Here is a 26,796-nt window from a genome sequence, read left to right as displayed (position 1 = left end):
TTAACACTCTGTACCTCAGATGCCCTGTTTGTAAAATGAGAGTATTTGCAATACCTACATCATAGATTTATTGTGGGAATTAGATTAGGTAGCACCAGGCACATAGTAGATACTATGTGAACAGTTGCAACATTCATTATGATTTGAGTGGGCTGGGTCCTATGTCTTACTCATGCTTTTCTTTCACTGTTGCAAACATTGGTGTTAAAAATTATTTCTTTGATCATTATTGTTTGTATTATTTGTTGTTATATACCATTGCAGCAGCTGAACATTTGAGGTCACCTTTGATATCTGTAGTTGTGAGGATTTGGAAAACAGAAGTACCTTGCCTTTATGTAGCAGGTTTATTTTCATTCCTTCATTGTTTCTTAGATGTCCCAGGTTCTTTCAACTCAGGTATGCCATGGTTCTTTCTGCCTCTTTCTTTGCCTCTCTTGAAATTCTTTGAGCACTAAATAATTCAGGTATTACAATAATTGTAGTTATTTTTGAGTCCGTTTATACACAGAATTCTTCCACATGGCAGAAGATATGATGTCAGAGTACCTGCTAAGCATCGCCACACCCACAATGGTTCTATCAAAGAGGAGAAAAATGAAAAGAGATCAAGAAGACACACTGGCATTAGCGATGGCTGAGGAAGAAAGGAACATTAAATAGCCTTGTTTAAATATACATTTCTGGGATTACTAGTGAGGTGGGTTTTACATGAGCTATTCAAAAAGATTAAAATCCTGTTTGTCATATTTTTAGCAAACATTTCATCTTATCAGTTGTCTTTTGACTTCAGATATGAAAAAGTTTTGAAATTTTACATCATCAAATCTATTGACTACATGTTTTGAGAATTATGTTGCTTTTAATGCTGGAGTTTTTTTTCCCTCTGTAGAGATTTGGCAAAGAACGACTTACATTGTTTTTGAGTCTTAAAGTTTTGACTTTTTAAAGCATTTAACTCTTATCTCCTTTGAGCTTATACTGTTTATTGTTTGAGATATGTGTAATAGCTAAACTTTTATTTTTTCTCTTTTCAATCAAAGGAGAAAATTGCTTTAATATAACTTACTGAACTTATTGTACTTCTTTTATCATGTATTAATTTTCTTTATACTTGCACTGTAGAGTAGTTGCTAGCAGTACTTGGTTGTTGAGCATGTGAAATATGGCTAGACGAAACTGAGGTGTGCTGTGAGTTTAAAATACATATGGTAGATTTCAAATACTTAGAACAACAACAAAATGTAACTCATCTCAATAATTTTTGGTGTTTATAACATGTTGACATGATAATTTGTCAGTATATCAACATGATATATGTTATATAATGACACATAATATACTCTATTGATATATATTATATTGATATGTAAATATATATTTTTTATATGATATGATATATGATATGAATATATGATATAGTTATATGATATGTAAATAACATAAACATGTTATTTCACTTTTACTTTAAAAATGTTATTATTACAAAATTTTAACTTATGTATGGCTCATATTACATTTCTGTTAGGCAACTCTACACATTCGGGTTTGTCTCTATGCTATTGATTCTCAATATTGTTTGCAGATTTCATTATTGTACCCTTATAATATGTTTTTGGGTCTGATTGAACTAGTTTCTTCATTTTTATTCTTTATCAGCTTTCTTTTTATTTATATTTGCCTATTTATTCTTCCAGATAATTTAAACATTTTTGCCAAGTTCCAGTAAAAGTAAATCCCTCATTTAAATTTTGATCTAAATCACTCAAAATTTATAAATTGATTTGGAAAGAATTGACGTCTTTATAAGACTAAGCCTTTTTTTCCCCAAGAAAATAGAATTTCTTCTTATTTTTTGTCTTCCCTTTTTATATTTTTTGAAAACTCTGTTTTTCATCATGTAAATTATACACATTTGATCTTTCAATTATTTCTAGGTATCATTTTTGTTTGTTTATTTGTTTTTGTTTTTTTTGAGATGGAGTCTCACTCTGTTGCCCAGGGTGGAGTGCAGTGGCATGATCTCGGCTCCCTGCAGCCTCTGTCTCCCTAGTTAAAGCAATTCTCCTGCCTCAGCCTCCTGCGTAGCTGGGCCTACAGGCGTGCGCCATCACGCCCGGCTAATTTTTTTGTATTTTTAGTAGAGACGGAGTTTCACCATGTTGGCCAGGATGGTCTTGATCTCCTGACCTCATGATCCACCTGCCTCGGCCTTCCAAAGTGCTGGGATTACAGGAGTGAGCCACTGTGACTGGCCAGGTATCATGTTTTTTATTGCTGTTGTAAATATGAGTTATTATTCCAATATATTTTCTGACTAGTTTTTGGCAGTTTAGGGAGGATGATTTTTTATTTTATTTTTATTTTTATTTTTTATTTTTTTTCTTTCTTTTTTTTTTTTTAATTATACTTTAAGTTTTAGGGTACATGTGCACATTGTGCAGGTTAGTTACATATGTATACATGTGCCATGCTGGTGCGCTGCACCCACTAACTCGTCATCTAGCATTAGGTATATCTCCCAATGCTATCCCTCCCCCCTCCCCCCTCCCCACCACAGTCCCCAGAGTGTGATATTCCCCTTCCTGTGTCCATGTGATCTCATTGTTCAGTTCCCACCTATGAGTGAGAATATGCGGTGTTTGGTTTTTTGTTCTTGTGATAGTTTACTGAGAATGATGGTTTCCAATTTCATCCATGTCCCTACAAAGGATATGAACTCATCATTTTTTATAGCTGCATAGTATTCCATGGTGTATATGTGCCACATTTTCTTAATCCAGTCTATCATTGTTGGACATTTGGGTTGCTTCCAAGTCTTTGCTATTGTGAATAATGCCGCAATAAACATACGTGTGCATGTGTCTTTATAGCAGCATGATTTATAGTCATTTGGGTATATACCCAGTAATGGGATGGCTGGGTCAAATGGTATTTCTAGTTGTAGATCCCTGAGGAATCGCCACACTGACTTCCACAATGGTTGAAATAGTTTACAGTCCCACCAACAGTGTAAAAGTGTTCCTATTTCTCTACATCCTCTCCAGCACCTGTTGTTTCCTGACTTTTTAATGATTGCCATTCTAACTGGTGTGAGATGATATCTCATAGTGGTTTTGATTTGCATTTCTCTGATGGCCAGTGATGATGAGCATTTTTTCATGTGTTTTTTGGCTGCATAAATGTCTTTTGAGAAGTGTCTGTTCATGTCCTTCGCCCACTTTTTGATGGGGTTGTTTGTTTTTTTCTTGTAAATTTGTTTGAGTTCACTGTAGATTCTGGATATTAGCCCTTTGTCAGATGAGTAGGTTGCGAAAATTTTCTCCCATGTTGTAGGTTGCCTATTCACTCTGATGGTAGTTTCTTTTGCTGTGCAGAAGCTCTTTAGTTTAATTAGATCCCATTTGTCAAGTTTGGCTTTTGTTGCCATTGCTTTTGGTGTTTTGGACATGAAGTCCTTGCCCACGCCTATGTCCTGAATGGTAATGCCTAGGTTTTCTTCTAGGGTTTTTATGGTTTTAGGTCTAACGTTTAAATCTTTAATCCATCTTGAATTGATTTTTGTATAAGGTGTAAGGAAGGGATCCAGTTTCAGCTTTCTACATATGGCTAGCCAGTTTTCCCAGCACCATTTATTAAATAGGGAATCCTTTACCCATTGCTTGTTTTTCTCAGGTTTGTCAAAGATCAGATAGTTGTAGGTAAGTGGCATTATTTCTGAGGGCTCTGTTCTGTTCCATTGATCTATATTTCTGTTTTGGTACCAGTACCATGCTGTTTTGGTTACTGTAGCCTTGTAGTATAGTTTGAAGTCAGGTAGTGTGATGCCTCCAGCTTTGTTCTTTTGGCTTAGGATTGACTTGGCGATGCGGGCTCTCTTTTGGTTCCATATGAACTTTCAAGTAGTTTTTTCCGAATCTGTGAAGAAAGTCATTGGTAGCTTGATGGGGATGGCATTGAATCTGATTTTTTTAAATGTATCTTGTACTAGAGATTTTTACTGAAGTTTAAAAAAATTAATTTTAATAGGTTTTCAACTGATTCTGTTGTTATTCTCCTTTTCAAATTAAAATGCAAGACCACAGTAAGCTCCAAATAAGCTTCTGTAGCTCTCTCCAACATTATAGCTCAAAAAATCTAATTTTTGCAAAAAGAATAGCTAGGTATAACATACCGCTGTTTATTTTAGATGAAATTTTCTCAGAATTTGACTGTAATATTGGAAATCACAGAGTTAGAATGTTTTTCTTGTATGTCCTTTAGATGCAAGGACTAGGGAAAATGGTGAATGATTCAAAGAGCACAGCTACAAATACATTTGGGACACTATGTGAGTGTGAGAGCATGTGTCTGTGTGTGTAAGACCAGTTGTAAGAAAAAACTGTTGGCTCCTGATAGTTGCCTTTTGATGGGTGTTTGAGGTTGCATTCATTACCCTAGGTAGTTACAAGGTTAGATGAATATCTTCTCAACTGGGATTACACCTTGAAACCCTCAGCCTTTTTCTCGGATCTCTGAGAGCCTGGGGCTTAAGTTTCATTCTTGCTACATGATTATAGGAATTCAATTTTTATTTGGTCTTAAACATCTTTTCTTTCTGCTCTCTGCCCATATGTTTTCATTAATGCCTTTAAAAAGCCTTCTTTCTTTTCAGGTAACACAAACAATATTTTTATTTTATTTCATTAAAAAGTAGTATGTTTATTTTTAACAAAAATATTTGAACACAAAAATCTCTTAAGTATTACAGTGATTTTAGTTATCTTTGACTCTACTTATATATGGAATTATTCCTAGTCACAGAAGTTATGATGTCACTGCATTCTGTAACAGTGACTGCACCAATACCAGGCAAAGTAAGAAAGGAAGGGGCCTGCAGGAGGGATATTCCCTCATTAAAATGAATGTTGTTAATCAACATCATCAAAGAGCAAACCAAATTAATAGAAATCAAGAGGCAGTCTATATTTGTAGATTAACCTCAACACTTGCCTAAAGGGGGAATATAATTATCTCTAATGATGTATTCAAAGGTATCTGTCCACAACAAAATGTTTTCTCTCTAGGTCAACTTACAGCACAAAATACAGGCTCTAGACTTTTGTTGTGCTCTTGTGGGCAGGCACCACCTCCCTTCCTGCCACACCAGAATTTCATCAGGGGACTATCCTGCTGGCTGGCAGAAAACATGAATATAGCATTTGGAAACATGAAATTGCTGTTATGCAAAGTACATGTGCACACACACAAATACACACATTTAATGTGGAATGGAAATCTTTGCTGAAAAATGTCATCTTGACATGGGGTGTGTGTGTGTGTGTGTGTGTGTGTGTGTGTGTATGTGATGGTGAAGCTGTACCTTCTAACCTTTTGGGACTTTTATGTAAATGGAGATTATTTATATGTTGTTGGGATGTGGAATATGACTCTCTTGCCAAGCACTCCAGTTGTTTAGCTTATTTCCTGGGTAATATAATCAGAAAAGCAAAGACCATAGAATTTAAGGTGTTAAGCATCTCTTTAGCCCCGAGTGAGGAATCACTTTAAATGAGACAAGAATATGTTCATTTGTATTCCAAGCAAAGATGGAAAAAATCTTATAAATTATTAATCCACCAAGTAGCATGTATTATCCTGAGCTATTATCCTGGGTCAGGCTGCATTTCATGCCTGCTCATTTTCTGTTTGGAAGGAAAGCTGCCATGATGCAGAGGACAGACCACCACCCCTCCCCATTCCCAACCCCAACAAATACCAAGACAATAAATTGTAATGAAAGGATAAAATTATTTAAGTTCTTTCTTATCCATATTCTATTCTACCGTTAAGTTGTACTGAAACAGTGTAGATTTAGCTTTTTCCCCTCAAACCAACACTGAAATAAAAATGTATTTAAGCTGAAAGAAAAAACATCTCATAACAAAGAAAGGAATATATGTGTATATGCATATAAATATATACACACATACATACATACCTATTTTAAAATAGAGAATGTTTTAACACAGAATATATTACCACAACAGCAAGACTTATGACCTTGGGTTTGAAGTATGAAATACTAACACAGAAGTGTAAAAATGGAAAGAAAAACATTTATTCGAATGCTAATATATATATTAAAATACATATTTTTACTTATTAAGTACTGTTGCAAAAATAAATATTTGTCAATTTAAAATGCTTACAGTATAAATTCTCAAAGCTATTAAAATATATTTAATGTCAAATAGGTAATTAATTTTCTTTTTTTATTATACTTTAAGTTTTAGGGTACATGTGCACAACGTGCAGGTTAGTTACATATGTATACATGTGCCATGTTGGTGTGCTGCACCCATTAACTCGTCACTTAACATTAGGTGTATCTCCTAATGCTATCCCTCCCCACTCCCCCACCCTACAACAGGTCCCAATGTGTGATGTTCCCCTTCCTGTGTCCATGTGTTCTCATTGTTCAATTCCCACCTATGAGTGAGAACATGCGATGTTTGGTTTTTTTGTCCTTGCGATAGTTTGCTGAGAATGATGGTTTCCAGCTTCATCCATGTCCCTACAAAGGACATGAACTCATCATTTTTTATAGCTGCATAGTATTCCATGGTGTATATGGGCCACATTTTCTTAATCCAGTCTATCATTGTTGGACATTTGGCTTGGTTCCAAGTCTTTGCTATTGTGAATAGTGCCGCAGTAAACATACATGTGCATGTGTCTTTATAGCAGCATGATTTATAATCTTTGGGTATATACCCAGTAATGGGATTGCTGGGTCAAATGGCATTTCTAGTTCTAGATCCCTGAGGAATCGCCACACTGATTTCCACAATGGTTGAACTAGTTTACAGTCTCACCAACAGTGTAAAAGTGTTCCCATTTCTCCACATCCTCTCCAGCACCTGTTGTTTCCTGACTTTTTAATGATCGCCATTCTAACAGGTGTGAGATGGTATCTCATTGTGGTTTTGATTTGCATTTCTCTGATGGCCAGTGATGATGAGCATTTTTTCATGTGTCTGTTGGCTGCATAAATGTCTTCTTTTGAGAAGTGTCTGTTCATATCCTTCGCCCACTTTTTGATGGGGTTGTTTTTTTCTCATAAGCTCTCAATAAATTAGGTATTGATGGGAAGTATCTCAAAATAATAAGCGCTATCTATGACAAACGACAAACCCACAGCCAATATCATACTGAATGGGCAAAAACTGGAAGCATTCCCTTTGAAAACTGGCACAAGACAGGGATGCCCTCTCTCACTACTCCTATTCAACATAGTGTTGGAAGTTCTGGCCAGGGCAATCAGGTAGGAGAAAGAAATAAAAGGTGTTCAGTTAGGAAAAGAGGAATTCAAATCGTCCGTGTTTGCAGATGACATGATTGTATATTTAGAAAACCCCATTGTCTCAGCCCAAAATTTCCTTAAGCTGATAGGCAACTTCGGCAAAGTCTCAGGATACAAAATCATGTGCAAAAATCACAAGCATTCTTATACGCCAATAACAGACCAACAGCCAAATCATGAGTGAGCTCCCATTCACCATTGCTTCAAAGAGAATAAAATACCTAGGAATCCAACTTACAAGGGATATGAAGGACCTCTTCAAGGAGAACTACAAACCACTGCTCAATGAAATAAAAGAGGATACAAACAAATGGAAGAACATTCCATGCTCATGGGTAGGAAGAATCAATATCGTGAAAATGGACATACTGCCTAAGGTAATTTATAGATTCAATGCCATCTCCATCAAGCTACGAATGACTTTCTTCACAGAATTGGAAAAAACTACTTTGAAGTTCATATGGAACCAAGAAAGAGCCTGCATTGCCAAGTCAATCCTAAGCCAAAAGAACAAAGCTGGAGGCATCATGCTACCTGACTTCAAACTATACTACAAGGCTACAGTAACCAAAACAGCATGGTACTGGTACCAAAACAGAGATATAGACCAATGGAACAGAACAGAGCCCTCAGAAATAATGCTGCATATCAACAACTATCTGATCTTTGACAAACCTGACAAAAACAAGAAATGGGGAAAGGATTCCCTATTTAATAAATGATGCTGGGAAAACTGGCTAGCCATATGTAGAAAGCTGAAACTGGATCCCTTCCTTACACCTTATACAAAAATTAATTCAAGATGGATGAAAGACTTAAATGTTAGACCTGAAACCATAAAAACCCTAGAAGAAAACCTAGGCAATACCATTCAGGACATAGGCATGGGCAAGGACTTCATGTCTAAAACACCAAAAGCAATGGCAACAAAAGCCAAAATTGACAAATGGGATCTAATTAAACTAAAGAGCTTCTGCACAGCAAAAGAAACTACCATCAGAGTGAACAGGCAACCTACAGAATGGGAGAAAATTTTTGCAATCTACTCATCTGACAAAGGGCTAATATCCAGAATCTACAATGAACTCAAACAAATTTAATTTATTTTCTTCTGCCAACTTCTTCATGGCCGGAAGCAGGAGATCAAAAAATCTTGGAAAGTTTTGTAGGTAAATATGAATATATCTTCCAAACAAAGACACGAAAGTGAGGACGTAAGGTTCTGGGATTATTCTTGGCTAGGATTCTTTAGGTATTTCAGGTATGGAGTTTGTCTACTTCAGGTAGTGTCTGTGTATTTTAAATATAGTTTCTGTATTTCAGGTTTAGAGTATTTAGCCAACTAGTGTCTGTAGTTAACACTACAGTTAAAAAAAAGATCTTAATAGTCGAGTGGCTAAAATTCTCTTAAATTCTGTCATATACCAAATTTTCCATAGTGATTGAGTGACTTAGGGCATAGGCTAGTGCTAGCATGCTTAATGATTCAGGCTTTTATTGTTAGAGATTCAGGATGTATTCAGAGTGTGGAGAAGGGTTTCTCTGGGAACATAAATGAAGTGGGAGCCAGAATGAATATTTTCTGCCTCAAATGTCTTCTTGAGTGATCCTGCCACTGACGTTCGTTCTGTGAACTCTGATGAGGGCAGCTGTTAGAAAAACATGCTTTTGTTATAGTGTGGTTTTCTTAAAAAGAGAATTGTAATAATAATAGCATTTGGCAGTAAAACTCAATGTGCAGTAAAATATCTTAAAATTGCACTGACTAAAGTTCAGTGGGTATCATGGGTTATGACATTCTTCTCTGAGAGAGAAGGCCAGAATTTCAATGGTGCCAGAAATGAAGACCTACTGAAGTGTTAGGTCATGGGAATGGCCTGGTCCACAGTAGGAAGGGGAACCCCCTGATGGCCAAAAGGGCCTTTGATGTTTTGCCTCCTCCAGGCTCTGCCTCACCTCTACTTCTGATCTTAAACTGAGTAACCTTCTAAGTAACCTAATTGGTGGTCCAGCACACTTCTCCTGCTGTTTAGTCCCAATTCTAATGAAAAAGTCTGGATAATTAAGCTCTTTCTTAGTTGCCTCAAGCCTGGCTTCTCTGACAGCTTTGGTCAGCAAGCCAGCTGACCCTGCAGAGCCCTGTACCATCATTCCCTTAGCTCACTGGGGCAGGTTTTCAGCATCCTGAGTCAGGTTTCCTCATTGGATGATTTCATTAGCCCCTGTCTGGTGCCAAGCAAACAGTTCTCTTAACACTCGACATGCCCAAATTATTAAAGACCATAAATTACAGCCCGTAGCGGTCTTACACTTGACTACCTCTTCCCCTTACTTTGTTCACCCCCTTTGACCCCATTTGAACTGCAGTTCTTCACACTACATTCTTAACGAGGTTATTTACTCTGCATGCCCAATGAAATTGTGCCTTATGTAATAAGGTCTCAGCTCTGAGGTATGTCCAAGAGGGCAGACTTTTCAGCTGCTAAAAGAATTAACATTTTAGCTGAAGATGACCCTTTATTGCTAGATGTGCTTTCATAGCCCAAGTCTGTGACCATTTAAGAATGTCACAGTAACATATGGAGATTTTTACATCTTCACATAGATCAGTTTTGCAGGTCAGAGTAACCGAGGGTGAGTAACAATCTATGCCAGCTGTGTAGTTAAGAATGCCAATTTATTTTTAAAATGGCTGTGTGCAGTCAACTCGATTATTTACGAAAATGGGAGAAAGGAGTGACTATGATAATCAAAGTTCACTTGCAATTTCAAACCTCATTTAAACAAGCTGTTTAACCTGCTCTCTGTCTGCTAGTGGGAAGGAGAAAAAGCAAATGAGTCAGACAGTGGACCCACTAGATACTCAGGATATTGAGATGCTTGGGTGTGAGAGAAAATGTTTCTTAGTTTTATAAATGTTTACTGAGTTGTTTACACTGATTTGATAAGTATATCTGGGACTTGGTGCAGGTAGGTGTTTCAAAAATTTGAATTTACTTCACCCTCAATGGTTCCTGCCTTATTTATATATGTATGCTGGATGCATTTATTCACATTGATAGTCCCTGCATCCCAAATTCTCAGATGCTGCTAGACATTCTTTCTGTCACAGCCCCTTGTTCCCCAACACACTCCACTTTAGGTTCTGTGCACAAAGGTGTCACTCTTACAACCCTAAACACTACCCTTCTGTCCTCTTCTTGTCTCCTTTTGTCCCCATGTTTTTCACTTATTATTTCTATGTAGTAGAGGGCTTGGCCCAATGAATAGCATTGAGAAAGGGGGATGACAAATGGCAATAAGAAAATAAAAGCCTTAAAATTTGATGAAGCTGAAGAATTTTTATCTTCAAAAGATACTACTTAAATGTAGATCAAGTAGTAGTTTTATGTTGCTCTACTTTTGGTGCCACTTGGGGATATAATGATGATTTCAGGATAAAGGGGGTGTAGAAAAATCAAATAGGGCAGATACAGAACAATGTCAAACACAGCCTAAGAAAACTGATTTCACAATATTGCATCCTCCACTGGGCATGAAACTCTAGTATTCTGCTATGGAGCTCTCATTTAAAATGGAAGAAAAACACAGATCCTTGAGCTCTCTGAGCTTTCACTTGCCCCTTTAACGCTGAAGCAAAATTATAGAATTGAAGCATTGCTAAGAGGAGGGAAGGCCAGGCAGGGCTGGTGGAAGGCAGAAAGGAAGACCTTATCTCAGTGCCGCTGTAGGGAAGGGACTGTATTGGAGCGGCTGCAGGTTCCCTGGGATTCTGTTTCCACTTATTCTCCCTAGTAAGTGGGTGTTCATGCTAAAATAAGACAATTGTGGTTTCCCTAATTTCTATGGAAAATTACTTAATGGATAGAAATTGAAATTGTCTTAAATATTTGGCTTCTGCTGCTATTTATCTATACTAGAACCTGGAATAATATGGTATATAAATTAACCCTAAAAGACAGCATTTTAATTTCCACAGGTTGCCATTGTGCAGTGCACAGAGAGCGCTCCCTGCCACCATGAGTCCTGTCATCTTGGAAAGCAAGATGTTATAGATGCAAGATCATAAATCTTAGAGTCCTGGATTTATCTTTCTACTCTATTGCTTACTACCTTGCTTGTGCTCAAGGTAGCTCCCTTACCTCTCTGGATCTCAGTTTTCACTGAGATTCTGCAAATTTGGATAATAACCAAAGCATAGGATTGTTTTGCTGTAATTATGCATGTTAAAGCACTTGGTCTTTGCTAGGGTATATGGCGTATATATGTGCCCAATATATGTTTTGCCTTTTTCCTTTCTTTACTTTTCTTGAATAAGTAGGAAAAACACAAGTAGAAAAAAAACAGCTTTCTAAGCCATTTCAATTTCTCACAAAGTAACCTTGATCAGTGTTTTCAGGCTTTCCTTAAATCTTACCTATGAGCCAAATATAAAACAGATAAAAGTGGAGCTTGAGTAGGAGCTTGGGGCTTCCACTCTTCAATTTCCCAAGCCTCATTCTTCTTGTGTCCTGAGGGAATGGAACTCCCAATTCCAAGTAAATAGTGACCTCTGGAGCTGTGCAATGGGATATATGCCCTGGCATCTCCATGGGTTATGACATCTCTGTGCCTTCAGTAAATTATTAGAATTACCTTTTCCTCCTAATTTACTGACTTATCTGAGCTATTTTAATGATATCATATACTGGATTCACAAAGACTATATCAGAATTCTGCACCATGCATTCTCACCAAACCAAGGGGAGAGAAGCACATGCTTAAGGGATTCTGAAGCACAAAGTGTTTGGACCTGAGATATGCACAAAATTTCCTTGAGGCATTTTGTTTTGAGAAAGGATATTCCATTTTTAAGCAACATGATCCAGCTATCTGCACATTTTCCAAGGATTATTACTTGTCCTTGGGTGTACTCTGATGCCTGGTGTCAAGATCAACTAGAATATTTACTGAACTCCCTGGCATATAGTGCATTTCCTCCTGATAATTTATAAACATTAGGTTTTAGTAGAAAGTTACCAAAAAAGTTTCTTGAATAACTGAGCTCCCTTATTCGTGCTCACTGATGCTTAACTGGATGGAGCATTGGCACCCAGAATATTAAATCCTTTTCATACAATTAGGTTATGTGCTTATGCATACTAACAAGTATGTGAGTGTGGGATGTTTATCTTCTTCCTGAAGATTATAAATTCTTTTGGCAGGTACTGTCTCTTTCTATTTCACTGTGTAATATGTGCCCAGAGGCAATTGCGCATCCTCCAAACAGAAATCGATGAAGTTAGAGAATGTCCTGAAATGTATGTCTCAAATATGTTGCATTTTCCCTCACTAGTACGTGCATCAACCACTTGGTGGCTATCCTCCTGCATCTGTTATATTTATTACATTAGTTTTCAAAATAGATTCTTTATTTCATAATCATTTAAATAAGAGAAATTAAAATTGGTAAAGTATAGAATGCCATCCTAATTTTTGATTTGGGACAAATACTTAAATGACTAATTCAAGAACTGAATTTTAAACCTAAATTGCAGTTGAGAATATTTTGAGATTTGGGAAATGTCATTATGCTATCATTGTATTTGTTTTCTTTTGCCCATCTTGTACCTACCAGCTGAAGTAAACATCTTGAGGTACAGGGACAGTAGTACTGTTGCTGTTTCCAATCCAGTCCATTTTGGCATTGAATGAGATGTAATATCATTGGAGTCTGATTGCTGAATCGGAGAGAATTGAACCTATTTTTGTTCTCAGGAAGGGAGAAATTTGAAGGTTACACTGAGATAAGGAGTAACAGGAGGAGGAAGAATAAGAAATTTTTGTTTCTGGATTTTCCAAATCCAGTGGCCCGTATAACTACACCAACTGTTTTCAGGTGGTCAGTCCCACATTGTGGATGTATGTCGCCATCCACCAGAATAATTCTATTATTTTTTTGTCATCTTTATAACCAAGTATGGAAGTACTGGCATGCTTTGCCCTCTCCTGGCTTGATTATTACATTAATCAAGATGTAATAATTGTCTGATAGGCATCCAAGGTTGGGCTCCCATAGTTGTGGTAGGGGTTGTGTTCTTACTACTTCCAGCACATCAGTTTGGCATATCAGTTATCTGCTTCCTCTACCCTGCTAACCACAGTACACTGTAGTCCTTATATGTGAAACCAAGAGAAATGACTTGAAATGAAAATGAATATTAGTAACCTATCGCATGGGTGGCCATGGGCTGTAGTTCATTCTGAATAGTGCTAGTTAAGACTCTGAACACATGTCTGAGAAACTTCAGATAACTGGTTTTATCACACACAATCATCCATGAGAAACTGCACCCCAGAAAGCTTCCATGTGTGTTGTTTACATTTTTATAGGTACATAAGCATTATAGTCTAAATAGTTCACTTAAGGTCACCCTACTAGTATTTAATAATAAATTAAGTTTAATCAAGAAAGGAACCAGATTGCTCTTAGGTGTATGCAATTCTATAATATTTTTCTGTAAGAGTAGAACAATGATACTGAATCTTGGCTATATTTTAGAATCACTTGGGAGCCAAGTGATTGTTTAAAAAGTAGTGCCTGATCCTACCCCACAAATATTTTATAATTCATGCTGGGATGTGACTTGGGATTTTTGAAAGCTTCTCATGTGATTCTAATGTGGTAACCAAGGTTGAGAATGCTTGCTCTGAAGTACAGATTCTTCTTTAAACACCATTTGATTTTATCATTTAATTGAATCATAATTTGTGAGCATTATATTTGTTGACTGATAACTTGTTTTATCTGTCCCTCTCAGAAGAATGTAGGCTCTGTCAAGGCACAAACCATTTCTATCTTATTCGCTTTTGTATCCTTGGAGCCTGGTATAGTGCTGGATAAATGAAAAAAAGTAATATTGTTTGTCTTTGAAAACAGTTCATTACCAAGGAGAAGTACAGGCTTCAGTTTTTCTAGGCAGCATTTAGCACTTTTACTGGAATAGTAATTTACTTAAAATGTGAGGGTGATAGCAATTTCTGCGGATAAGTGACCACATAAGAGAGTCAAGTGGAGGAGGAGATGGGGAGGAAGAGAAACAACAGGTCAGTGGCATGGAGCTGTGCTCCTGAGAGGAGCGTTCTTTACATGAGGAATTTTCAGAATGATAAGTTGGCTTTTCTTTGGCTGAAAATGACATTTTAAACTTCAATCTAATTTTTGATTCAAACTTAAAGTCGGTGTAAATGAGGAACCTTGATGGACAGTACAGGATGAAGGAAGACAATCTTAGTGGGACCTTGGTTTACCCAACATTTCAGGAAAAGAACCGGCTTTCACAACGAGTAAGCTGGCCTGGGCTGGGCTGGGCAGGGCTGTGCAGGGGGTTGTCAGAAGCAAGGCTCTCTCGTGTCTACTTTAATTTTACACTAGGTGATTAATACAACCAAAAGTCACCTTTAACCTGGAGAATAATTCAGCCCGCAACAGCTCATCAATCTGCTGTTGCTGTGCAGCAGCAAAAATTTAATACATAATAAATAATTTTTCACTGGCTCACAAGGAATAAAGATTTCTTTGTAAAAATATTTCTCATTTTAAGGTTAACTATCATCACACACCATTAATGCTTAATCATACACCTAATTTGAAATCCAAATACTGAAGATTTAAACTGAAATTTTACCCACAACGTGAAATGATTAATTTGGTAAGTTGTGATCTTTGCATGTGGTTCCACTACTTACAAAGATAGGATGTGGAGGAGGAGTTGTAAGAAAGCTGAGTGGGAACACATTGAGTCAGGGTATGTGTTTATATAATGCATTCCACAGACTACTTTAAGTTTTACATGACAGACGTTTTAATAATACTTAGTATACACCAGGCGTTGTTATTAGCAAATAACAAATATTAACTCTTTAAATCATTATATCCATCTATGAAGTAGATACTATTGTTATCATTCCTAGTGTGCCGACAAGAAACAAAGGCACACAAGAGATTATAACCTCTGCCTGCGTTAGTCTGTGCTGAAGATCACAAAGTGTATTAGTGATACAAGCAGGAACCCAACCTGAATTGTCCAAATTAGAGTCTGTGTACTTAATCCATAAGCTAAATTACCTCTCTAGGAAAAAACCTTCCACCTCTATGTGCTCTCTTCTTAAACCTGAGGCAGGAGGCCATTCTCACCACTTCAGTTAAAGCTGTTTCATGCCCAGGAGGAAGATGACTTTTGTAAGATCGTTGACCAGTGGCAAGGGGCACCGTAAGTGCATTTTGAAGGAGTGGCTGTTCTGATCGTTGGACCTGCACTTACCTGAGCAGTCCCAAGAGAGGTGAAGACCAGAAAGGCCAAGTTAAACATTTTGTTTGCATCTGTATTAAAAGAGAAAGAAAACATGTGTGAACTTTCTCATGGATACAGAAGTAATGGCCTCTAGTAAGCGGGCTGAAGTGTGGTGAGTTGGAGACTCACTTTTCCTCACATGTCTTCTGTGCTACACAGGTGTTTTCAATACTGTGCAACTGTTAGTTTCATAATATTTTCTACAAAAAGAAATATCATTCGCCTGTAATCCCCAGCACTTTGGGAGGCCGAGGTGGGCCGATCACGAGGTCAAGAGATCAAGACCATCCTGGCCAACATGGTGAGACCCCATCTCTACTAAAAATACAAAAATTAGCTGGGTGTGGTGGCAGGCACCTGTAGTCCCAGCTACTTGGGAGGCTGAGGCATGAGAATCGCTTGAACCTGAGAGGTGGAGGTTGCAGCGAGCCAAGATCCTGCCACTCCACTCCAGCCTGGCGACAGAGCAAGACTCCGTCTCAACAACAACAACAAAAATATTCTGTGTGTATACCAATTAGTATAAGCCCGAACTCAGGGAGGTCTTTGCTGTAGAAATTCATGTAGAAATTACAAGTATCTGAGCAAAGGTAGATCAGGACAAGGGAAGCTGAGTTTGGGGGCTCTTAGGGAAAAATAACCCTTAGGAACTGGTGACTTGTGAGTTCTACCTCGTTAAGCTAGGTACCCAGTGATGGGAAGGGGAAGCATATCTGACAGGTTTCTACCATGGCCATGAGAGCTAATGATAACAGAGCAGATGGAGGTTGAGGAGATTTGGGAGGAAAGGGCACATGAAGTTTAGGTTATGTTGCATTGGTGTGGCCTGTTGAGCATCTAAAATAGGAGGAGAACCCAGATGCATGATCCTAATGCCTGCTGTGGCATTGATGCTTGATGCACATATGCTTGATGGGACTCTGAATCCTTGGAAGGGCCTTATTTTGACGACTTGCCAGTTGAAAATGTCAGTAGGGGCTAGTGCACATGTATCTAGGCTGATATTTTTGCATTATAGACATGTCTTTAAATCTAATAGCAGAATTAGGTGCCATGAGTTAAAATACATATGATTAAGTCCGGACGTGGTGACTCAGGCCTGTAATCCCAGCACTTTGGGAGGCCGAGGCTGGTGGATCACTTGAGGTCAGGAGTCCGAGACCAGCCTGGCCAACATAGTGAAACCCCATCTCTACTAAAAATACAAAAAATTAGCTGGGAGTGGTGGTGGGCGCCTGTAATCCTAGCTACTCGGGAGGCTGAGGCAGGAAAATTGCTTGAACCTGGGAGGTGGAGGTTGCAGTTAGCTGAGATCATGCCACTGCACTCCAGCCTGGGCAACAGAGTGAGACTCTGTCTCAAAAAAAAACAAAAACCAAAAACCAAAAAAAAAACCCCAAAACCCAGAAACATACAATTAAGTGTTTTTTAGAGCTATGGTTAATCAGATCATGATAGTCAAATGAATAAATTTTAAACCCTTATTAATGTTTTTAATGTTAAGCATTTACAGTTAAAATCAATATTTTTCTCAAAGTAATGACTCTAGATATTGGATTATATCATTTAGGCATAAAACTTTCTGATAAATATGCACTGGGAAATGATTTCACGTCTAACTTTTCTTTCAGGGAAAGTGGAAAAGTTAAAGGGTTTGGACAAAACCACATATAACAATGTATTTTGTGCAAAAATATTTTTTAAATAATAAATGTGCATTTAAAACATTGTGAAAATTTGGTTTCTGTAACACTATGAATTCAAAGAAGGCAATAAAAAGTATTGTTAATCAACTGTTGAATTAATGTTTATTATAACCAGAAATTTTTATTTAGAATTGTCAAAATTATTATAAAGTAGAATTGAATATTTTATATGCTGCAATACTTTGGGGCCCCTCATCATTAATGTGTGGACTAATAGGAACATAGTTTTAATATAAGCTTAACTCCATTCTTTGCTTCACTGAGGGTCTAAAGTACAAGTTCTTTTTGCTTTCAAGGAAAGGAGGATTTAGAAAGTTTGTTTAGTGTGATAATTAAGGGCATGAGCCCTGGAGATAAACCACACAAGTTCAAATCCCCTCTCTAGCACTGATTAGCTGTGTGGCTTTGGGAAAATTATTTTTTCTGTGCTACAATTTTATAATCTATAAAAGGGGAATAAAAGTTATACCTACCTCTGATAGATGTGGGTATTAAGTTAGTTAATACATATAAAGCAACTAAACCAATGTATGAATATACTAAATATTTAATTAACATCAGATATTATTAGTTTTTGATTGGCTCTAGATCTGGTAGTAATCAAGGCCTTGCACTATCAAGGCCTATTATAAAAGACTACAGAGAAAGAATAATAACCGCTCGCTTGTTGAGTGCTTATTGTGTATCAGACACTTTTCAAGGCACCTTTTATGTACTAAAGAAAAGGGAATTTATAGGCATAGAAAAATTGTTTTTGATAAACATAGAGAAGAAATTTTCCCTGTGTCTGAAAGATCCTCTAAATTGGCGAGAGAGACCATGGGTCCTAGGAAAAGAATGGGCTTGGGTCATGCTTCCTAACAGCACAGTCCCGAGAGAAAGTTGGGGGTTGGTGCTTCTGGGCCAATGGGATCATAGGCACTTTTGTAAAGAAAAATTCCTGATGAGAAGATTTCTATCATGGAAACAAAGGTCCATCAAGAATAGACTATGAAGAGTAGTGTCATTGTTTCAGCATCCTGAATCTTTGTGGTTCTTGTATTGACCTGCAATATTGGTCAGCTGTCACCAGAGGGTGCCCTGTCCACATCTGCCCAAAAAGACTAGATTAACTCTCCTTCCTATGGACATACAGGAAATATTTTATTAATGGCAGCTAGAGTAGTCTCCTTCCACCAGGGGATATACCTGTCCAGTACAGTGACTGACTTACTCCATGTGAACGTCCATCCTCGTATCACAACACTCCAGCATATCTGCAAGACCAGAGATGGTGGCGGGGCGCCGATCAATCAGTTGATGGGACGGTGTTATCGTGGAGCTGAATTGAACCCTCTTAAAACCCCCTGTGCTGTGGCAGCAATAAATGATCCCTACATTGCATTAATATTCAGTGTATATTTGGGCTTATTTTAGAGACTTAATAAAAGTATAGTGGCTGGACATGGTGGCTCATGCCTGTAACCCCAGCGCTTGGGATTAGGAGGCAGGAGGGAGGAGGACTGCTTGAACCCAGGAGTTTGAGACCAGCCTGGGCAACACAAGGAGACCTCATCTCTATGAAAAAAGTATGTCCTATAGCAAGATAGAAGAGGTAGATTCTATACATTCCGTACTTAGATTTCCCCAAATCTGTGTGAGCCTGTGTGAACCGAGGCAAGTCATTTAATGTTACCCGTTTCCATCATCTGAAGAATCAAGGGGTTGGGTTACAAGATGATAAAATTTCTAATAGTTTCTCTAAGATTTGGAACTTAAATGGATGATTGTGAATGCCTATAGAAGATCATGGTAAAATCTTTGAAGCGAGCTGGTAATGTAGTACTAGTATTTGCAGATTGACAGGCATGAGTGCTGATAAAAGGAGAGAGAGGTTATTGGAGCAGGCTTTGATGATGGATGTGACTAGTTGATCAAGGGAAGAAAAACAATAGGCTGGAGAATGGAAACAAGATGATGACTGCTGGAGTAAGTAATTAAGATTCTTATCCTCTGGTGACATTAGGCAGGGTTCTGGAAATCTTCATGCCTTGGGTGGATTTGCAGACTGATTTTTTTGTGGGCTAAACTCAATAATTTATTGTTCATTTTTGTTCTCCTTACATTATTTGCGCTCCTTAACCCTGAGAACTTAAAGAAGAATGGAAAGCTATGCATTAAAGATAGAAATAGTGGCAGGAATATTTTCTTAGCTTCTTGGTTTCCTGTACTTGGCTCCAGGATGCAGACTTTCACAAATTCAGGCACACTTTCTTTAGGGAGGAATGTGGCTTAGAGTTAAAAGATGTTAACACTCCTTGGGGACTATTCTTATAGCTGCCTGAGTGGCAGGGTACTGTGACCTTGAAGAGAACCAAGGAGAAAGAACAGGTTTCAGGAGATAGGTATCATGCCAGCTGTAGCAATTGTGACCCATCCAGCTTCTGTGCATCAGAGTTGAACCATCTTTTCACTGGTTTCCCTCCTTGAAAACATTAAAAGTGAGTATTTATCTCTCGTTGGCTTATTTATTCCTCAGACTCAAAATGGTGAATGCATTGAATTACTTTCTCTGACATAAAGTTTTTATACACTTAGAAACTCTTTCTTTGTTATTTTTTTGGTTTCAGTATATCAGTAGAGAGTTATCTTTTCATATATAATACTAACTTTTTAGATTTTTAACATTGTTATCGTAGTTTTAGTTTTCTTTTTTTTTAACAAAAGGGGGAGATAAATCTGTGGATGAATGTTTCCTTACCTAGGCTGAAATCTCTTAGATATTTTCTTTTCTGTAAAGTTCTGAGGCACACGGTTTCAAACTTTCTCACTTTCAGAAACTTAGTGCCCTTAGTGATTCAGTATATTTTTCACAGTCACGCCTAGGCCAAAAGAAAAACCTAACAATTGTGTTTATTAAGTACATAGGTCCAAACAATTTAAGTATTTATACCTAACAACTTAACAGCTTTATGAAAAAATAATATACATAAGTTACCTGTGAGATTACTGTAGCATCCCAGAACACCTTGGCAAACAGTTTGGGAACCATGACTCTCAGAATAGATAACCGCAGATGGAATTTAAAGAAATTCCCACTGCAGTAGAGAGTTAGGTGGACAACTAACAACTTCTATATGGCCTGTCATTATCCAGATGGTGGGAAGCTGAGACATTACCATCTGGGCAACTAGAAAGGCAGGTGTGGTAGTAGCAGGGGGAAAGATGATGGCCTTCTTGGGAAAAAGCTGAGAGAAAATCCTTGGCTAATTCTAACTCAAGGAATGCAATGAAAGTCCTTGGAAGACAGAGTCAAGTTTGTTCCAGTGTCCCACCTCAGTGATTGCTGGTGAGGTGAATGGATTTTATACACGTAAAGTGCCCAGATAGTCTCAAGTCTCAGTCTTTATGCAGTCTCATAATGTAATGTTTGATATATGCATTATATAAATTTTGCTGCTACTTAAATTCATTGATGAAACTCTGTGGAGTGTGAGTCCTACCTCTGCATTTCATATAACACCAAGAGTGCAAGAACTGGGGCAATATGCTATCTATCAGTGTTCCTTATGGAATTTGGGTGTTACATCTTTTTTTTTTTTTTTTTTGAGATGGAGTCTCGCTCTGTTGCCCAGGCTGGAGTGCAGTGGCACGATCTGGACTCACTGCAAGCTCCGCCTTCCGGGTTCACGACATTCTCCTGCCTCAGCCTCCCGAGTAGCTGCAACTATAGGCGCCCGCCACCACGCCCGGCTAGTTTTTTGTATTTTTAGTAGAGATGGGGTTTCACCATGTTAGCCAGGATGGTCTCGATCTCCTGACCTCGTGATCCACCCGCCTCGGCCTCCCAAAGTGCTGGGATTACAGGCGTGAGCCACTGCGCCCAGCCCGGGTGTTACATCTTAATAATACTTGCTATTATAACATTTCCCAGAGTGTGTTCCATGGGAATTAATTGATGCTACTTGAAAATAATGTTCTGCAATTAGATGTGTTTGATGAATGCTGGGTTAAAACAAATTATGCTGGGCTTCACAGAGCCTTTAATATGTTAGTCTACATTGTGAAGCTTCGGGAGGAGAGATAATAGCATAATTTATTCCCTAAGCTTCATTGATCAAGGCAACTTTTTATATTGAATGAAACATCTTATAGATTCATGTTTCATAGAATATACTTGGGGTGAGTAGTTCCAAAGGATCTTTTTAACCTATTTCTTTTGAATTATTTGAATAGATATTTACTGATCAGGGCTCTGATTTATCTGATATTGTCTTCCACGTTGGGATTACAAATTGAACCCTAACGTTATTTTTATGAGAAAGGACAATGTATTTTAAATCAGTTCTTTTGCACACTAGTTTTCTTCAGTGCACCATGGTTTAGGTGTGAATCATCTGTATAGTGTGATTGCGTTTCCAACATTCTAATGCTGAATTATGTATATAACACAATTCATAATTTACTGACAATTTCCTTGCAGATGAGTGCTTCTAGTCATCAGAATATAACAATGCACATTTATTTCCAGTTATCCACAAAGTCTTCAAGCCTAATAATACATGTTTTTTAAACATGTATTATTTAAAGGGGTAACCTTTTAAATTCCTAAGTATATGCTGTATCACATAAGTTTGGTCCCCCCATTAAAAACATAACAAACCCTCTTGCCTTTCTAGGTTTTGGATAAGTTGGCAAAAAACCAGAGAAAATGTAGATACCAAAATATCACAAAATATAAAGTCTGTTATTGAAATGGTCAGGTTAATATTGAACTCCAGAATTAGGCAGACATAACCCTTCAAATCCAGTTAGCATTAGAGTGAGGTAGGCCTCCCCCTACACAACTTATGCCAAACATATGCTTTCCTCAGATAAAGCCAGTTGTACAAAAGAAGGAAGGGGGCTGAGTCTTGCATCCTTCTACTGCCCCGATTTTACCTGGTCCCTAGGAGTAGCGTGAGACTGGGACAAGAGATCTGGGATTACACTGATTAGCATGCTTCACAGGAGGGAAATATAAGGAGAAAGGAAGAAGTATTTCTCAGTAACATCAGAGTTAGCCAGGAAGGCTCAGGAAATCCCTGTTTGGTGATGAGATCATTGTATCATTGTTGAGAGATTTCTAATTCATGATGCAATGTATTTTTAAATGGTAAGTTTTGGAAAGCTTGTTTTTATAATTCTAAACTCTTTCAGACATCAGTTGTGTATCTAATCTTTTGTTTACAGGACCTACTCAATCTAAATCAGAAAAAGAACAGGCTGAAGCTACACATAAGATAAAAAGACGTAGAAATGACTGTCTTGTATTTATAAAATGGCGATCATGAGATTTCATGTTAATAACTGAATACCGAGACATGCTATTTGGCTCTATGTGTCTGTTTCCCACAGAAAGGATGTCGGGCCTGGTGTTGATGGGCAAGCTCTCCAGAACATGGGTACCACACGTGCAGCACGGGCTCGGGCCTCAGAGTCAGGCACGCTGGAGCACTCATTGCAGCTCTGGTGCCACCCACAGGACGAGCTCACACATGCTCACTCTGGTGAGTGCTGGTAGCAGACAAGGATGCCTAGGCTCTCCTTCTATATGAAGAAATTAAATACATTATTTAGGACTAATTTTAAATTAGCTAGGTCTCTTTTTTAAATGAAAAAAAAAACTGGGAGAAGGATGATTTGACATTATGAAAGCAGTTTGTAAGGGCTTTTCATGTAAAGCAACTCTAGAGGAACTAGAACTGTGAAGACACCCAGGCAAACTTTGGTCTCCAGGTTAATTCAGGGCAAGTTAAAAGAGGAGTCTGTCCAAACCTGGGGTAGAATCCCAGGGTGAGAAGCAGTATTTGAGCTGTTGACACTTAATAACAAATAAAACTAATAGTCGTGCAGATATTTGTATTTATTTAAATCTCTTTTTAACTGAATGTCTTTAAAACACAGTATAAAGAGATTAGGAATACTTTTCAAAATAAATTTTAGTGATCTTAATATTGAGGCTTTATTTTTTTAAGTGAAAAGAGTTAGTAAGGCAAAGGTATCCCTTCTTCTCTCCTTCCTTTTTTTTCTTCTGTTGAATTCACCACATTTACGGGAGAACTGAATATCCAATGTTGATGTCATAACCATGCACTCCTCCTCTTTCTGATAGTTGTATATCCAAATAATAGGTCAAATATCTCAGAGAAAATAGCTATGTTCTTAAGTGCTTTGTTGTTGTGTCTTAAATATATACAATGTTTTAAATATATACAATGAAATATATACGTAAGGGTTTATATAAGTTTAAATACCAGCTGTGTAACTATGATTATTTTTCTAGGAAAATCTAGACAAAATTGATAGGTTTCATTTTTAAAAATCAGAAAAAGTTATAAAGGGATTTCTATAAGTAAAATATTTTATTTTAAAACATCTTGTTTAAGGTAGAAGAGGTAAGGACTAACAGTTTAGAACTGGAGAGGGTCTATTTCTGAAGTAGCGATATTTCAGAGTGCAAGATTGCTGCAGGAAAAAAGAAAGGTGAATTTTTTCCTACCTAGATTTGGACACAGCAGCAGTTAATTTTGGTAAGTGAAGGACTTCATCTGAAGCAAAGCTTTACTGATAGGGGACTGGAGTAGAGCTAGGAGGAACAAGAGGCTGCACTTGGCACAGCTGAAGGAACCTCAGTTCTCATACCTGCTGGTCAGTGACACACAAAGTCAAGTGTGAAAACAGGAAAAAGTGGGTTTCGAAGCTGAGGCGGTCCAAGCCACCCACGATCACTTTGAAAAAATTTTCAGCATTCATCTTAGGAAATAAGCCTTCACATTTCTTGCTCACATTCTGCATGGCAGCCCAGAAGTGGGGGATTGAGGAAGATGATTTTACAATTCATAACTTGGCTGGGTGTGGTGGCTCACACCTATAATCCCAGCACTTTGGGAAACTGACACAGGAGGATCACTTGAGGCCAGGAGTTTGAAACCAGCCTGGGTAACACAGAGAGACCTCCTCTCTACAAAAAAAATAAAAAAAATTATCCCGGCGTGGTGGCACGTACCTGTGGTCCCCGCTACTGAGGAGGCTGAGGTGAGCAGATCGCTTGCGCCCAGGAGGTTGAGGCTGCAGTGAGCTGTGATTGTGCCATGGCACTCTAGCCTGGGTGACAGAGTGAGACTCTGTCTCCATAATAATAATAATAATAATAATAATTTTTAAAATGTTTAAAAATTAATAAAATTCAAAAGTGCTTAAGTAAGGCCAGATTAGTTTGCAAGTCCAATACTAAGTTGGCTCAGTGGTGGAGTAGGGTAGAAGTGATGGGGAGGACATGAAGGAGAGTTGTCATGATGATGATTTTTTTTTTATTAAATAGTGTTTAAATAACCTTTTAAGGAGTTTATTTTGACTAATTGAAAGAATTTTCAAATGCTTCAACTCTGATATCGTATTGGAACAATTTGGAGTAAGATTGGTAGAAATGTTAAATCTGTGGGTTCTGATGGCCCAAGGGGAAAACAGTCACAGAAAATTAACTTCGGATGCACTCTACCCATAACCCAGTTCAGCCAATACACTCTGCAGTTGAGGAAATCCTATCTTAGAAAAGTTCACCTCCCAAAAATGGAACAACCAAGACTAGCACCTGAGTTATTTATCTCCATATTTGGTGGTGGTCTTGTTCTAAAAGGCCTAAAACAATTATTCCATAACATTGCATTACAAAATAAGCCATGGGCTCTACCACAAGAAACTGATGTCTTGCTGGATACAAATGAATTTGATTGCAAGGTTCCCCAGTCCCTAAGAATTTAAAGGGAATACTTTAATAAGATTTCTTTGGGTAAATTTTTAAGAAGAAAGTTTATGAGACCACTTAAACCACTTTTCCCAAAGTTAAGTAGATTTTTTTTTTTTTTCTTTAACAAAGGGTCAAACAGGTCATCTGGAATAGTGGTACGTTTTTGAGCAAGATAGCATTTCTGCCAGGCCCAGTTAGTTTACACTGAGCTGTAACTGTCTTTGGCTGGAAGTGATAACTAAAAGCCTCCTATGAGCTTGTGATTAGCTCATAGGAGTATTCATTTGTGTGGATACCTGGGTCTGTCAGTAAATGTGTCTTAATTCATAGCTTTGGGTTTGTCAGAATAGCCCCAACAACCCTGACTTTCATGTAGGGTCAGGATATGAATTTTGTGTAAAGAAGAAGCATCCTCACTCTTGGCTCATACAACAGATCCAGTGGATAATAATGAATTCTTTCTCTCCAGGAATCTGAACAAACTGCCAAGTTGCAGGTTTTCTTTAAGTAAAATTGGAGCCTATTCACATTTGTTTCTGATACTTTTTACGCAACTCCAGGAATTTTGGCTTTAGTACCTGTGAATTGCAAGCCTGTTTATATTGGTGATTAGTATATGAGGGAACTTGAGGCTGGGATAGAAAAAGATGTTAAAAGTTTTATTAAAGTCAACTCAAGACCTTTAGAGAGATAGCTGAGGGAAAAAGAGGAGCATAAGGAAGGGGAAGGAGAAGGGAGAATAGGCGGAGGAAAGGAGGGGAGGAGGGTGAATGGAAAGGCACAGTAACTGTGGTGGTCATTATTGATTGTTCACTGAGTATTTCTAGCCCTCCTTGCCTGTGAAAATAGACAATGATGTGAAAACGGATAATAATACTCCCTCAATTCCTGAAGTTAATCTTGGCTTTGTAACCTACTTGGCTAAAAATTCATGAGTGGACCTGATAGGTGCCACTTCCAGGCAGAAATGTAAAGAGCCAGTGCCAGTTAGTGGTTCTCCACATTTCCTTCTTTCTACTGTAATTGTAGCAGTACCTGCTAAGATGTAGCCCTGTCAGGTTGATCCATGAGTGAAAATGATGAGCAGAGTCCCTCTGCCAACCTGCATTGATAATTCATGTCAGCTAAGAAATCAACTTTTATTAACATTGAGTTTGTTCCCATAGCGTAACCTAATTTATCCCACAAACGCAGAAATTAGGATCTAAGAAGAGGGAGTCGGCATAACAAAACTATGAAATAGGTAGCATTGGCCTAGCTGCTCAATAGAGGGTGGCAAATAAACTTGTCAGAGGCTAGAAAATGATGGTGATTCTTATTATACAGTGGCAAAACATTTGGTAAGAATGTTGGTTGGAATAGCTTTGAAGGCAAATCATTTACCTAATGATTTTGAAGGCAAATCATTTATCATTTGTAAACTTATGAAAAGAGGTTGAAAACAGAATCTTAGTAGCATGTGTTGGTTGCTATTGATTATTCATGGCAAGCTCAGGAAAAAACTGGTCAGTGCAAGCAGGAGTACAAGGGAAGAGAGGAAGTCCAGAAATTTGGAGAGACTTGTGGGTTTGGAAGAGACTACTGCTTCTCAAACTCAAGTTGTAAAAGAGAAAATTGGACAACAAAGGCTGAATAAACCCATCC

At 37.8% G+C, this 26,796-nt stretch overlaps 1 long non-coding RNA gene across 1 annotated transcript in view; it reads right to left on the bottom strand.

Moving 5' to 3' along the window:
* Positions 1-337: 337 nt before the first annotated feature.
* Positions 338-26,796, bottom strand: part of LOC130541539 (uncharacterized) — a 33,405-nt gene continuing 6,946 nt past the window's right edge. Inside the window, exons 2-5 of the long non-coding RNA XR_008955607.1 lie at positions 20,125-20,263; positions 18,573-18,640; positions 15,649-15,707; positions 338-579 (exon numbers count right to left, since the gene is read on the bottom strand). This is a non-coding gene — a long non-coding RNA (uncharacterized LOC130541539). The remainder of the gene's footprint in view (positions 580-15,648; positions 15,708-18,572; positions 18,641-20,124; positions 20,264-26,796) is intronic.

Source organism: Pan paniscus, chromosome 4 (assembly GCF_029289425.2).
Source record: "Pan paniscus chromosome 4, NHGRI_mPanPan1-v2.0_pri, whole genome shotgun sequence".
Taxonomy (NCBI): domain Eukaryota; kingdom Metazoa; phylum Chordata; class Mammalia; order Primates; family Hominidae; genus Pan; species Pan paniscus.
Note: the sequence above shows the minus strand (reverse complement) of the source record. Positions and strands in the feature narration are given on the sequence as shown.